The sequence below is a fragment of the Hyperolius riggenbachi genome, chromosome 12, assembly GCF_040937935.1.
Source record: "Hyperolius riggenbachi isolate aHypRig1 chromosome 12, aHypRig1.pri, whole genome shotgun sequence".
Taxonomy (NCBI): Eukaryota; Metazoa; Chordata; class Amphibia; order Anura; family Hyperoliidae; genus Hyperolius; species Hyperolius riggenbachi.
Window position 1 is genome coordinate 13,898,430 of NC_090657.1, and position 17,251 is coordinate 13,915,680.

Here is a 17,251-nt window from a genome sequence, read left to right on the forward strand (position 1 = left end):
TGTATCTAACATAACACTGCAGGAGATACAACATGGGCATTATATACAGTGGTGACACTGGCACCTCCTGTATGTAACATAACACTGCAGGAGATACAACATGGGCATTATATACAGTGGTGACACTGGCCCCTCCTGTATGTAACATAACACTGCAGGAGATACAACATGGGCATTATATACAGTGGTGACACTGGCAGCTCCTGTATGTGACATAACACTGCAGGAGATACAACATGGGCATTATATACAGTGCTGACACTGGCAGCTCCTGTATGTGACATACCACTGCAGGAGGTACAACATGGGCATTATATACAGTGGTGACACTGGCCCCTCCTGTATGTCACATAACACTGCAGGAGATACAACATGGGCATTATATACAGTGGTGACACTGGCACCTCCTGTATCTAACATAACACTGCAGTATATACAACATGGGCATTATATACAGTGGTGACACTGGCAGCTCCTGTATGTGACATAACACTGCAGTAGGTACAACATGGGCATTATATACAGTGGTGACACTGGCACCTCCTGTATGTCACATAACACTGCAGAAGATACAACATGGGCATTATATACAGTGGTGATACTGGCACCTCCTGTATGTGACATAACACTGCAGGAGATACAACATGGGCATTATATACAGTGGTGACACTGGCAGCTCCTGTATGTGACATAACACTGCAGGAGATACAACATGGGCATTATATACAGTGGTGACACTGGCAGCTCCTGAATGTAACATAACACTGCAGTAGGTACAACATGGGCATTGTATACAGTGGTGACACTGGCCCCTCCTGTATGTAACATAACACTGCAGTAGGTACAACATGGGCATTATATACAGTGGTGACACTGGCACCTCCTGTATGTGACATAACACTGCAGGAGATACAACATGGGCATTATATACAGTGGTGACACTGGCACCTCCTGTATGTGACATAACACTGCAGGAGATACAACATGGGCATTATATACAGTGGTGACACTGGCAGCTCCTGTATGTGACATAACACTGCAGGAGATACAACATGGACATTATATACAGTGGTGACACTGGCAGCTCCTGTATGTAACATAACACTGCAGTAGGTACAACATGGGCATTATATACAGTGGTGACACTGGCACCTCCTGTATGTGACATAACACTGCAGGAGATACAACATGGGCATTATATACAGTGGTGACACTGGCAGCTCCTGTATGTGACATAACACTGCAGTATATACAGTATGGGCATTATATACAGTGGTGACACTGGCAGCTCCTGTATGTGACATAACACTGCAGTATATACAACATGGGCATTATATACAGTGGTGACACTGGCGCCTCCTGTATGTAACATAACACTGCAGTATATACAGTGTGGGCATTATATACAGTGGTGACACTGGCACCTCCTGTATGTAACATAACAGTGCAGTATATACAACATGGGCATTATATACAGTGGTGACACTGGCAGCTCCTGTATGTAACATAACACTGCAGTATATACAACATGGGCATTATATACAGTGGTGACACTGGCCCCTCCTGTATGTAACATAACACTGCAGTAGGTACAACATGGGCATTATATACAGTGGTGACACTGGCAGCTCCTGTATGTAACATAACACTGCAGGAGATACAACATGGGCATTATATACAGTGGTGACACTGGCCCCTCCTGTATGTAACATAACACTGCAGTAGGTACAACATGGGCATTATATACAGTGGTGACACTGGCAGCTCCTGTATGTAACATAACACTGCAGGAGATACAACATGGGCATTATATACAGTGGTGACACTGGCACCTCCTGTATGTAACATAACACTGCAGTATATACAACATGGGCATTATATACAGTGGTGACACTGGCACCTCCTGTATCTAACATAACACTGCAGGAGATACAACATGGGCATTATATACAGGGGTGACACTGGCACCTCCTGTATGTGACATAACACTGCAGTATATACAACATGGGCATTATATACAGTGGTGACACTGGCACCTCCTGTATCTAACATAACACTGCAGGAGATACAACATGGGCATTATATACAGTGGTGACACTGGCCACTCCTGTATGTAACATAACACTGCAGGAGATACAACATGGGCATTATATACAGTGGTGACACTGGCACCTCCTGTATGTCACATAACATTGCAGGAGATACAACATGGGCATTATATACAGTGGTGACACTGGCCCCTCCTGTATGTGACATAACACTGCAGGAGATACAACATGGGCATTATATACAGTGGTGACACTGGCACCTCCTGTATGTAACATAACACTGCAGTATATACAACATGGGCATTATATACAGGGGTGACACTGGCACCTCCTGTATGTGACATAACACTGCAGGAGATACAACATGGGCATTATATACAGTGGTGACACTGGCACCTCCTGTATGTAACATAACACTGCAGGAGATACAACATGGGCATTATATACAGTGGTGACACTGGCACCTCCTGTATGTCACATAACACTGCAGGAGATACAACATGGGCATTATATACAGTGGTGACAGTGGCACCTCCTGTATGTAACATAACACTGCAGTATATACAGTAAGGGCATTATATACAGTGGTGACACTGGCACCTCCTGTATGTCAGATAACACTGCAGTAGGTACAACATGGGCATTATATACAGTGGTGACACTGGCCCCTCCTGTATGTAACATAACACTGCAGGAGATACAACATGGGCACTATATACAGTGGTGACACTGGCACCTCCTGTATGTGACATAACACTGCAGGTGATACAACATGGGCATTATATACAGTGGTGACACTGGCACCTCCTGTATGTAACATAACACTGCAGGAGATACAACCTGGGCATTATATACAGTGGTGACACTGGCACCTCCTGTATGGGACATAACACTGCAGTATATACAACATGGGCATTATATACAGTGGTGACACTGGCACCTCCTGTATGTAACATAACACTGCGGAGATACAACATGGGCATTATATACAGTGGTGACACTGGCACCTCCTGTATGTAACATAACACTGCAGGTGATACAACATGGGCATTATATACAGTGGTGACACTGGCACCTCCTGTATGTAACATAACACTGCAGGAGATACAACATGGGCATTATATACAGTGGTGACACTGGCACCTCCTGTATGTAACATAACACTGCAGGAGATACAACATGGGCATTATATACAGTGGTGACACTGGCAGCTCCTGTATGTGACATAACACTGCAGTATATACAGTATGGGCATTATATACAGTGGTGACACTGGCAGCTCCTGTATGTGACATAACACTGCAGTATATACAACATGGGCATTATATACAGGGGTGACACTGGCACCTCCTGTATGTGACATAACACTGCAGGAGATACAACATGGGCATTATATACAGTGGTGACACTGGCACCTCCTGTATGTAACATAACACTGCAGGAGATACAACATGGGCATTATATACAGTGGTGACACTGGCCCCTCCTGTATGTGACATAACACTGCAGGAGATACAACATGGGCATTATATACAGTGGTGACACTGGCAGCTCCTGTATGTAACATAACACTGCAGTATATACAACATGGGCATTATATACAGTGGTGACCCTGGCCCCTCATGTATGTGACATAACACTGCAGTATATACAACATGGGCATTATATACAGTGGTGACACTGGCAGCTCCTGTATGTGACATAACACTGCAGTATATACAGTATGGGCATTATATACAGTGGTGACACTGGCACCTCCTGTATGTCACATAACATTGCAGGAGATACAACATGGGCATTATATACAGTGGTGACACTGGCACCTCCTGTATGTGACATAACACTGCAGTATATACAACATGGGCATTATATACAGTGGTGACACTGGCAGCTCCTGTATGTCACATAACACTGCAGGAGATACAACATGGGCATTATATACAGTGGTGACACTGGCCCCTCCTGTATGTAACATAACACTGCAGTATATACAACATGGGCATTATATACAGTGGTGACACTGGCAGCTCCTGTATGTAACATAACACTGCAGGAGATACAACATGGGCATTATATACAGTGGTGACACTGGCACCTCCGTATGTAACATAACACTGCAGGAGACACAACATGGGCATTATATACAGTGGTGACACTGGCACCTCCTGTATGTAACATAACACTGCAGGAGATACAACATGGGCATTATATACAGTGGTGACACTGGCAGCTCCTGTATGTGACATAACACTGCAGTATATACAGTATGGGCATTATATACAGTGGTGACACTGGCACCTCCTGTATGTAACATAACACTGCAGGAGATACAACATGGGCATTATATACAGTGGTGACACTGGCACCTCCTGTATGTAACATAACACTGCAGTATATACAACATGGGCATTATATACAGTGGTGACACTGGCACCTCCTGTATGTCACATAACACTGCAGTATATACAACATGGGCATTATATACAGTGGTGACACTGGCAGCTCCTGTATGTGACACAACACTGCAGGAGATACAACATGGGCATTATATACAGTGGTGACACTGGCACCTCCTGTATGTCACATAACACTGCAGGAGATACAACATGGGCATTATATACAGTGGTGACACTGGCACCTCCTGTATGTCACATAACACTACAGTATATACAACATGGGCATTATATACAGTGGTGACACTGGCACCTCCTGTATGTCACATAACACTACAGTATATACAACATGGGCATTATATACAGTGGTGACACTGGCACCTCCTGTATGTAACATAACACTGCAGGAGATACAACATGGGCATTATATACAGTGGTGAAACTGGCAGCTCCTGTATGTAACATAACACTGCAGGAGATACAACATGGGCATTATATACAGTGGTGACACTGGCACCTCCTGTATGTCACATAACACTGCAGTATATACAACATGGGCATTATATACAGTGGTGACACTGGCAGCTCCTGTATGTAACATAACACTGCAGGAGATACAACATGGGCATTATATACAGTGGTGACACTGGCACCTCCTGTATGTAACATAACACTGCAGTATATACAACATGGGCATTATATACAGTGGTGACACTGGCAGCTCCTGTATGTAACATAACACTGCAGAAGATACAACATGGGCATTATATACAGTGGTGACACTGGCACCTCCTGTATGTCACATAACACTGCAGGAGATACAACATGGGCATTATATACAGTGGTGACACTGGCAGCTCCTGTATGTAACATAACACTGCAGGAGATACAACATGGGCATTATATACAGTGGTGACACTGGCACCTCCTGTATGTAACATAACACTGCAGGAGAAACAACATGGGCACTATATACAGTGGTGACACTGGCCCCTCCTGTATGTCACATAACACTGCAGGAGATACAACATGGGCATTATATACAGTGGTGACACTGGCACCTCCTGTATGTAACATAACACTGCAGGAGATACAACATGGGCATTATATACAGTGGTGACACTGGCACCTCCTGTATGTAACATAACACTGCAGGTGATACAACATGGGCATTATATACAGTGGTGACACTGGCCACTCCTGTATGTCACATAACACTGCAGGAGATACAACATGGGCATTATATACAGTGGTGACACTGGCACCTCCTGTATGTAACATAACACTGCAGGAGATACAACATGGGCATTATATACAGTGGTGACACTGGCCACTCCTGTATGTCACATAACACTGCAGGAGATACAACATGGGCATTATATACAGCGGTGACACTGGCACCTCCTGTATGTAACATAACACTGCAGGAGATACAACATGGGCATTATATACAGTGGTGACACTGGCACCTCCTGTATGTAACATAACACTGCAGGAGATACAACATGGGCATTATATACAGTGGTGACACTGGCACCTCCTGTATGTAACATAACACTGCAGGAGATAATACATGGGCATTATATACAGTGGTGACACTGGCACCTCCTGTATGTAACATAATATTGCAGGAGATACAACATGGGCATTATATACAGTGGTGACACTGGCACCTCCTGTATCTAACATAACACTGCAGGAGATACAACATGGGCATTATATACAGTGGTGACACTGGCACCTCCTGTATGTAACATAACACTGCAGTATATACAGTATGGGCATTATATACAGTGGTGACACTGGCACCTCCTGTATGTAACATAACACTGCAGTATATACAGTATGGGCATTATATACAGTGGTGACACTGGCCCCTCCTGTATGTAACATAACACTGCAGGAGATACAACATGGGCATTATATACAGTGGTGACACTGGCAGCTCCTGTATGTAACATAACACTGCAGGAGATACAACATGGGCATTATATACAGTGGTGACACTGGCAGCTCCTGTATGTAACATAACACTGCAGGAGATACAACATGGGCATTATATACAGTGGTGACACTGGCACCTCCTGTATGTAACATAACACTGCAGTATATACAACATGGACATTATATACAGTGGTGACACTGGCCCCTCCTGTATGTAACATAACACTGCAGGAGATACAACATGGGCATTATATACAGTGGTGACACTGGCACCTCCTGTATGTAACATAACACTGCAGGAGATACAACATGGGCATTATATACAGTGGTGACACTGGCACCTCCTGTATGTGACATAACACTGCAGGAGATACAACATGGGCATTATATACAGTGGTGACACTGGCACCTCCTGTATGTAACATAACACTGCAGTATATACAACATGGGCATTATATACAGTGGTGACACTGGCACCTCCTGTATGTAACATAACACTGCAGGAGATACAACATGGGCATTATATACAGTGGTGACACTGGCCACTCCTGTATGTGACATAACACTGCAGTATATACAACATGGGCATTATATACAGTGGTGACACTGGCACCTCCTGTATCTAACATAACACTGCAGGAGAAACAACATGGGCACTATATACAGTGGTGACACTGGCCCCTCCTGTATGTCACATAACACTGCAGGAGATACAACATGGGCATTATATACAGTGGTGACACTGGCACCTCCTGTATGTAACATAACACTGCAGGAGATACAACATGGGCATTATATACAGTGGTGACACTGGCACCTCCTGTATGTAACATAACACTGCAGGTGATACAACATGGGCATTATATACAGTGGTGACACTGGCCACTCCTGTATGTCACATAACACTGCAGGAGATACAACATGGGCATTATATACAGTGGTGACACTGGCACCTCCTGTATGTAACATAACACTGCAGGAGATACAACATGGGCATTATATACAGTGGTGACACTGGCCACTCCTGTATGTCACATAACACTGCAGGAGATACAACATGGGCATTATATACAGCGGTGACACTGGCACCTCCTGTATGTAACATAACACTGCAGGAGATACAACATGGGCATTATATACAGTGGTGACACTGGCACCTCCTGTATGTAACATAACACTGCAGTATATACAACATGGGCATTATATACAGTGGTGACACTGGCACCTCCTGTATGTAACATAACACTGCAGTATATACAACATGGGCATTATATACAGTGGTGACACTGGCACCTCCTGTATGTAACATAACACTGCAGGAGATACAACATGGGCATTATATACAGTGGTGACACTGGCCACTCCTGTATGTGACATAACACTGCAGTATATACAACATGGGCATTATATACAGTGGTGACACTGGCACCTCCTGTATCTAACATAACACTGCAGGAGATACAACATGGGCATTATATACAGTGGTGACACTGGCCACTCCTGTATGTAACATAACACTGCAGGAGATACAACATGGGCATTATATACAGTGGTGACACTGGCACCTCCTGTATGTCACATAACATTGCAGGAGATACAACATGGGCATTATATACAGTGGTGACACTGGCCCCTCCTGTATGTGACATAACACTGCAGGAGATACAACATGGGCATTATATACAGTGGTGACACTGGCACCTCCTGTATGTAACATAACACTGCAGTATATACAACATGGGCATTATATACAGGGGTGACACTGGCACCTCCTGTATGTGACATAACACTGCAGGAGATACAACATGGGCATTATATACAGTGGTGACACTGGCACCTCCTGTATGTAACATAACACTGCAGGAGATACAACATGGGCATTATATACAGTGGTGACACTGGCACCTCCTGTATGTCACATAACACTGCAGGAGATACAACATGGGCATTATATACAGTGGTGACACTGGCACCTCCTGTATGTAACATAACACTGCAGTATATACAGTAAGGGCATTATATACAGTGGTGACACTGGCACCTCCTGTATGTCACATAACACTGCAGTAGGTACAACATGGGCATTATATACAGTGGTGACACTGGCCCCTCCTGTATGTAACATAACACTGCAGGAGATACAACATGGGCACTATATACAGTGGTGACACTGGCACCTCCTGTATGTGACATAACACTGCAGGTGATACAACATGGGCATTATATACAGTGGTGACACTGGCACCTCCTGTATGTAACATAACACTGCAGGAGATACAACATGGGCATTATATACAGTGGTGACACTGGCACCTCCTGTATGGGACATAACACTGCAGTATATACAACATGGGCATTATATACAGTGGTGACACTGGCACCTCCTGTATGTAACATAACACTGCAGGAGATACAACATGGGCATTATATACAGTGGTGACACTGGCACCTCCTGTATGTAACATAACACTGCAGGTGATACAACATGGGCATTATATACAGTGGTGACACTGGCACCTCCTGTATGTAACATAACACTGCAGGAGATACAACATGGGCATTATATACAGTGGTGACACTGGCACCTCCTGTATGTAACATAACACTGCAGGAGATACAACATGGGCATTATATACAGTGGTGACACTGGCACCTCCTGTATGTAACATAACACTGCAGGTGATACAACATGGGCATTATATACAGTGGTGACACTGGCAGCTCCTGTATGTAACATAACACTGCAGTATATACAGTATGGGCATTATATACAGTGGTGACACTGGCAGCTCCTGTATGTGACATAACACTGCAGGAGATACAACATGGGCATTATATACAGTGGTGACACTGGCACCTCCTGTATGTGACATAACACTGCAGTATATACAACATGGGCATTATATACAGTGGTGACACTGGCCCCTCCTGTATGTAACATAACACTGCAGGAGATACAACATGGGCATTATATACAGTGGTGACACTGGCCCCTCCTGTATGTCACATAACACTGCAGGAGATACAACATGGGCATTATATACAGTGGTGACACTGGCACCTCCTGTATGTAACATAACACTGCAGGAGATACAACATGGGCATTATATACAGTGGTGACACTGGCACCTCCTGTATGTAACATAACACTGCAGGAGATACAACATGGGCATTATATACAGTGGTGACACTGGCCCCTCCTGTATGTCACATAACACTGCAGGAGATACAACATGGGCATTATATACAGTGGTGACACTGGCACCTCCTGTATGTAACATAACACTGCAGGAGATACAACATGGGCATTATATACAGTGGTGACACTGGCACCTCCTGTATGTAACATAACACTGCAGGAGATACAACATGGGCATTATATACAGTGGTGACACTGGCACCTCCTGTATGTAACATAACACTGCAGGTGATACAACATGGGCATTATATACAGTGGTGACACTGGCACCTCCTGTATGTAACATAACACTGCAGGAGATACAACATGGGAATTATATACAGTGGTGACACTGGCACCTCCTGTATGTAACATAACACTGCAGGAGATACAACATGGGCATTATATACAGTGGTGACACTGGCACCTCCTGTATGTAACATAACACTGCAGGTGATACAACATGGGCATTATATACAGTGGTGACACTGGCAGCTCCTGTATGTAACATAACACTGCAGTATATACAGTATGGGCATTATATACAGTGGTGACACTGGCAGCTCCTGTATGTGACATAACACTGCAGGAGATACAACATGGGCATTATATACAGTGGTGACACTGGCACCTCCTGTATGTGACATAACACTGCAGTATATACAACATGGGCATTATATACAGTGGTGACACTGGCCCCTCCTGTATGTAACATAACACTGCAGGAGATACAACATGGGCATTATATACAGTGGTGACACTGGCCCCTCCTGTATGTCACATAACACTGCAGGAGATACAACATGGGCATTATATACAGTGGTGACACTGGCACCTCCTGTATGTAACATAACACTGCAGGAGATACAACATGGGCATTATATACAGTGGTGACACTGGCACCTCCTGTATGTAACATAACACTGCAGGAGATACAACATGGGCATTATATACAGTGGTGACACTGGCCCCTCCTGTATGTCACATAACACTGCAGGAGATACAACATGGGCATTATATACAGTGGTGACACTGGCACCTCCTGTATGTAACATAACACTGCAGGAGATAAAACATGGGCATTATATACAGTGGTGACACTGGCAGCTCCTGTATGTGACATAACACTGCAGTATATACAGTATGGGCATTATACAGTGGTGACACTGGCACCTCCTGTATGTAACATAACACTGCAGGAGATACAACATGGGCAATATATACAGTGGTGACACTGGCACCTCCTGTATGTCACATAACACTGCAGGAGATACAACATGGGCATTATATACAGTGGTGACACTGGCACCTCCTGTATGTCACATAACACTACAGTATATACAACATGGGCATTATATACAGTGGTGACACTGGCACCTCCTGTATGTCACATAACACTACAGTATATACAACATGGGCATTATATACAGTGGTGACACTGGCACCTCCTGTATGTAACATAACACTGCAGGAGATACAACATGGGCATTATATACAGTGGTGAAACTGGCAGCTCCTGTATGTAACATAACACTGCAGGAGATACAACATGGGCATTATATACAGTGGTGACACTGGCACCTCCTGTATGTCACATAACACTGCAGTATATACAACATGGGCATTATATACAGTGGTGACACTGGCAGCTCCTGTATGTAACATAACACTGCAGGAGATACAACATGGGCATTATATACAGTGGTGACACTGGCACCTCCTGTATGTAACATAACACTGCAGTATATACAACATGGGCATTATATACAGTGGTGACACTGGCAGCTCCTGTATGTAACATAACACTGCAGAAGATACAACATGGGCATTATATACAGTGGTGACACTGGCACCTCCTGTATGTCACATAACACTGCAGGAGATACAACATGGGCATTATATACAGTGGTGACACTGGCAGCTCCTGTATGTAACATAACACTGCAGGAGATACAACATGGGCATTATATACAGTGGTGACACTGGCACCTCCTGTATGTAACATAACACTGCAGGAGAAACAACATGGGCACTATATACAGTGGTGACACTGGCCCCTCCTGTATGTCACATAACACTGCAGGAGATACAACATGGGCATTATATACAGTGGTGACACTGGCACCTCCTGTATGTAACATAACACTGCAGGAGATACAACATGGGCATTATATACAGTGGTGACACTGGCACCTCCTGTATGTAACATAACACTGCAGGTGATACAACATGGGCATTATATACAGTGGTGACACTGGCCACTCCTGTATGTCACATAACACTGCAGGAGATACAACATGGGCATTATATACAGTGGTGACACTGGCACCTCCTGTATGTAACATAACACTGCAGGAGATACAACATGGGCATTATATACAGTGGTGACACTGGCCACTCCTGTATGTCACATAACACTGCAGGAGATACAACATGGGCATTATATACAGCGGTGACACTGGCACCTCCTGTATGTAACATAACACTGCAGGAGATACAACATGGGCATTATGTACAGTGGTGACACTGGCACCTCCTGTATGTAACATAACACTGCAGGAGATACAACATGGGCATTATATACAGTGGTGACACTGGCACCTCCTGTATGTAACATAACACTGCAGGAGATAATACATGGGCATTATACACAGTGGTGACACTGGCACCTCCTGTATGTAACATAATACTGCAGGAGATACAACATGGGCATTATATACAGTGGTGACACTGGCACCTCCTGTATCTAACATAACACTGCAGGAGATACAACATGGGCATTATATACAGTGGTGACACTGGCACCTCCTGTATGTAACATAACACTGCAGTATATACAGTATGGGCATTATATACAGTGGTGACACTGGCACCTCCTGTATGTAACATAACACTGCAGTATATACAGTATGGGCATTATATACAGTGGTGACACTGGCCCCTCCTGTATGTAACATAACACTGCAGGAGATACAACATGGGCATTATATACAGTGGTGACACTGGCAGCTCCTGTATGTAACATAACACTGCAGGAGATACAACATGGGCATTATATACAGTGGGGACACTGGCAGCTCCTGTATGTAACATAACACTGCAGGAGATACAACATGGGCATTATATACAGTGGTGACACTGGCACCTCCTGTATGTAACATAACACTGAAGTATATACAACATGGACATTATATACAGTGGTGACACTGGCCCCTCCTGTATGTAACATAACACTGCAGGAGATACAACATGGGCATTATATACAGTGGTGACACTGGCACCTCCTGTATGTAACATAACACTGCAGGAGATACAACATGGGCATTATATACAGTGGTGACACTGGCACCTCCTGTATGTGACATAACACTGCAGGAGATACAACATGGGCATTATATACAGTGGTGACACTGGCACCTCCTGTATGTAACATAACACTGCAGTATATACAACATGGGCATTATATACAGTGGTGACACTGGCACCTCCTGTATGTAACATAACACTGCAGGAGATACAACATGGGCATTATATACAGTGGTGACACTGGCCACTCCTGTATGTGACATAACACTGCAGTATATACAACATGGGCATTATATACAGTGGTGACACTGGCACCTCCTGTATCTAACATAACACTGCAGGAGATACAACATGGGCATTATATACAGTGGTGACACTGGCCACTCCTGTATGTAACATAACACTGCAGGAGATACAACATGGGCATTATATACAGTGGTGACACTGGCACCTCCTGTATGTCACATAACATTGCAGGAGATACAACATGGGCATTATATACAGTGGTGACACTGGCCCCTCCTGTATGTGACATAACACTGCAGGAGATACAACATGGGCATTATATACAGTGGTGACACTGGCACCTCCTGTATGTAACATAACACTGCAGTATATACAACATGGGCATTATATACAGGGGTGACACTGGCACCTCCTGTATGTGACATAACACTGCAGGAGATACAACATGGGCATTATATACAGTGGTGACACTGGCACCTCCTGTATGTAACATAACACTGCAGGAGATACAACATGGGCATTATATACAGTGGTGACACTGGCACCTCCTGTATGTAACATAACACTGCAGGAGATACAACATGGGCATTATATACAGTGGTGACACTGGCACCTCCTGTATGTCACATAACACTGCAGGAGATACAACATGGGCATTATATACAGTGGTGACACTGGCACCTCCTGTATGTAACATAACACTGCAGTATATACAGTAAGGGCATTATATACAGTGGTGACACTGGCACCTCCTGTATGTCAGATAACACTGCAGTAGGTACAACATGGGCATTATATACAGTGGTGACACTGGCCCCTCCTGTATGTAACATAACACTGCAGGAGATACAACATGGGCACTATATACAGTGGTGACACTGGCACCTCCTGTATGTGACATAACACTGCAGGTGATACAACATGGGCATTATATACAGTGGTGACACTGGCACCTCCTGTATGTAACATAACACTGCAGGAGATACAACATGGGCATTATATACAGTGGTGACACTGGCACCTCCTGTATGGGACATAACACTGCAGTATATACAACATGGGCATTATATACAGTGGTGACACTGGCACCTCCTGTATGTAACATAACACTGCGGAGATACAACATGGGCATTATATACAGTGGTGACACTGGCACCTCCTGTATGTAACATAACACTGCAGGTGATACAACATGGGCATTATATACAGTGGTGACACTGGCACCTCCTGTATGTAACATAACACTGCAGGAGATACAACATGGGCATTATATACAGTGGTGACACTGGCACCTCCTGTATGTAACATAACACTGCAGGAGATACAACATGGGCATTATATACAGTGGTGACACTGGCACCTCCTGTATGTAACATAACACTGCAGGTGATACAACATGGGCATTATATACAGTGGTGACACTGGCAGCTCCTGTATGTAACATAACACTGCAGTATATACAGTATGGGCATTATATACAGTGGTGACACTGGCAGCTCCTGTATGTGACATAACACTGCAGGAGATACAACATGGGCATTATATACAGTGGTGACACTGGCACCTCCTGTATGTGACATAACACTGCAGTATATACAACATGGGCATTATATACAGTGGTGACACTGGCCCCTCCTGTATGTAACATAACACTGCAGGAGATACAACATGGGCATTATATACAGTGGTGACACTGGCCCCTCCTGTATGTCACATAACACTGCAGGAGATACAACATGGGCATTATATACAGTGGTGACACTGGCACCTCCTGTATGTAACATAACACTGCAGGAGATACAACATGGGCATTATATACAGTGGTGACACTGGCACCTCCTGTATGTAACATAACACTGCAGGAGATACAACATGGGCATTATATACAGTGGTGACACTGGCCCCTCCTGTATGTCACATAACACTGCAGGAGATACAACATGGGCATTATATACAGTGGTGACACTGGCACCTCCTGTATGTAACATAACACTGCAGGAGATACAACATGGGCATTATATACAGTGGTGACACTGGCACCTCCTGTATGTAACATAACACTGCAGGAGATACAACATGGGCATTATATACAGTGGTGACACTGGCACCTCCTGTATGTAACATAACACTGCAGTATATACAACATGGACATTATATACAGTGGTGACACTGGCCCCTCCTGTATGTAACATAACACTGCAGGAGATACAACATGGGCATTATATACAGTGGTGACACTGGCACCTCCTGTATGTCACATAACACTGCAGGAGATACAACATGGGCATTATATACAGTGGTGACACTGGCACCTCCTGTATGTGACATAACACTGCAGTATATACAGTATGGGCATTATATACAGTGGTGACACTGGCACCTCCTGTATGTAACATAACACTGCAGTATATACAACATGGGCATTATATACAGTGGTGACACTGGCCCCTCCTGTATGTCACATAACACTGCAGTATATACAACATGGGCATTATATACAGTGGTGACACTGGCCCCTCCTGTATGTGACATAACACTGCAGTATATACAACATGGGCATTATATACAGTGGTGACACTGGCAGCTCCTGTATGTGACATAACACTGCAGGTGATACAACATGGGCATTATATACAGTGGTGACACTGGCCCCTCCTGTATGTCACATAACACTGCAGGAGATACAACATGGGCATTATATACAGTGGTGACACTGGCAGCTCCTGTATGTGACATAACACTGCAGTATATACAACATGGGCATTATATACAGTGGTGACACTGGCACCTCCTGTATGTAACATAACACTGCAGGAGATACAACATGGGCATTATATACAGTGGTGACACTGGCACCTTCTGTATGTAACATAACACTGCAGGAGATACAACATGGGCATTATATACAGTGGTGACACTGGCCCCTCCTGTATGTCACATAACACTGCAGTATATACAGTATGGGCATTATATACAGTGGTGACACTGGCACCTCCTGTATGTAACATAACACTGCAGTATATACAGTATGGGCATTATATACAGTGGTGACACTGGCCCCTCCTGTATGTCACATAACACTGCAGGAGATACAACATGGGCATTATATACAGTGGTGACACTGGCACCTCCTGTATGTGACATAACACTGCAGTATATACAACATGGGCATTATATACAGTGGTGACACTGGCAGCTCCTGTATGTCACATACCACTGCAGGAGATACAACATGGGCATTATATACAGTGGTGACACTGGCACCTCCTGTATGTAACATAACACTGCAGGAGATACAACATGGGCATTATATACAGTGGTGACACTGGCAGCTCCTGTATGTAACATAACACTGCAGGAGATACAACATGGGCATTATATACAGGGGTGACACTGGCACCTCCTGTATGTGACATAACACTGCAGGAGATACAACATGGGCATTATATACAGTGGTGACACTGGCCCCTCCTGTATGTCACATAACACTGCAGGAGATACAACATGGGCATTATATACAGTGGTGACACTGGCACCTCCTGTATGTGACATAACACTGCAGTATATACAACATGGGCATTATATACAGTGGTGACACTGGCAGCTCCTGTATGTCACATAACACTGCAGGAGATACAACATGGGCATTATATACAGTGGTGACACTGGCACCTCCTGTATGTAACATAACACTGCAGGAGATACAACATGGGCATTATATACAGTGGTGACACTGGCACCTCCTGTATGTAACATAACACTGCAGGATATACAACATGGGCATTATATACAGTGGTGACACTGGCACCTCCTGTATGTAACATAACACTGCAGGAGATACAACATGGGCATTATATACAGTGGTGACACTGGCACCTCCTGTATGTAACATAACACTGCAGGAGATACAACATGGGCATTATATACAGTGGTGACACTGGCACCTCCTGTATGTAACATAACACTGCAGGAGATACAACATGGGCATTATATACAGTGGTGACACTGGCAGCTCCTGTATGTAACATAACACTGCAGGAGATACAACATGGGCATTATATACAGTGGTGACACTGGCACCTCCTGTATGTAACATAACACTGCAGGATATACAACATGGGCATTATATACAGTGG

At 44.2% G+C, this 17,251-nt stretch overlaps 1 protein-coding gene across 1 annotated transcript in view; it reads right to left on the bottom strand.

Moving 5' to 3' along the window:
* Positions 1–17,251, bottom strand: part of TMUB2 (transmembrane and ubiquitin like domain containing 2) — an 83,304-nt gene that overhangs the window by 56,919 nt on the left and 9,134 nt on the right. The gene's annotated exons all lie outside the window — the stretch shown is intronic.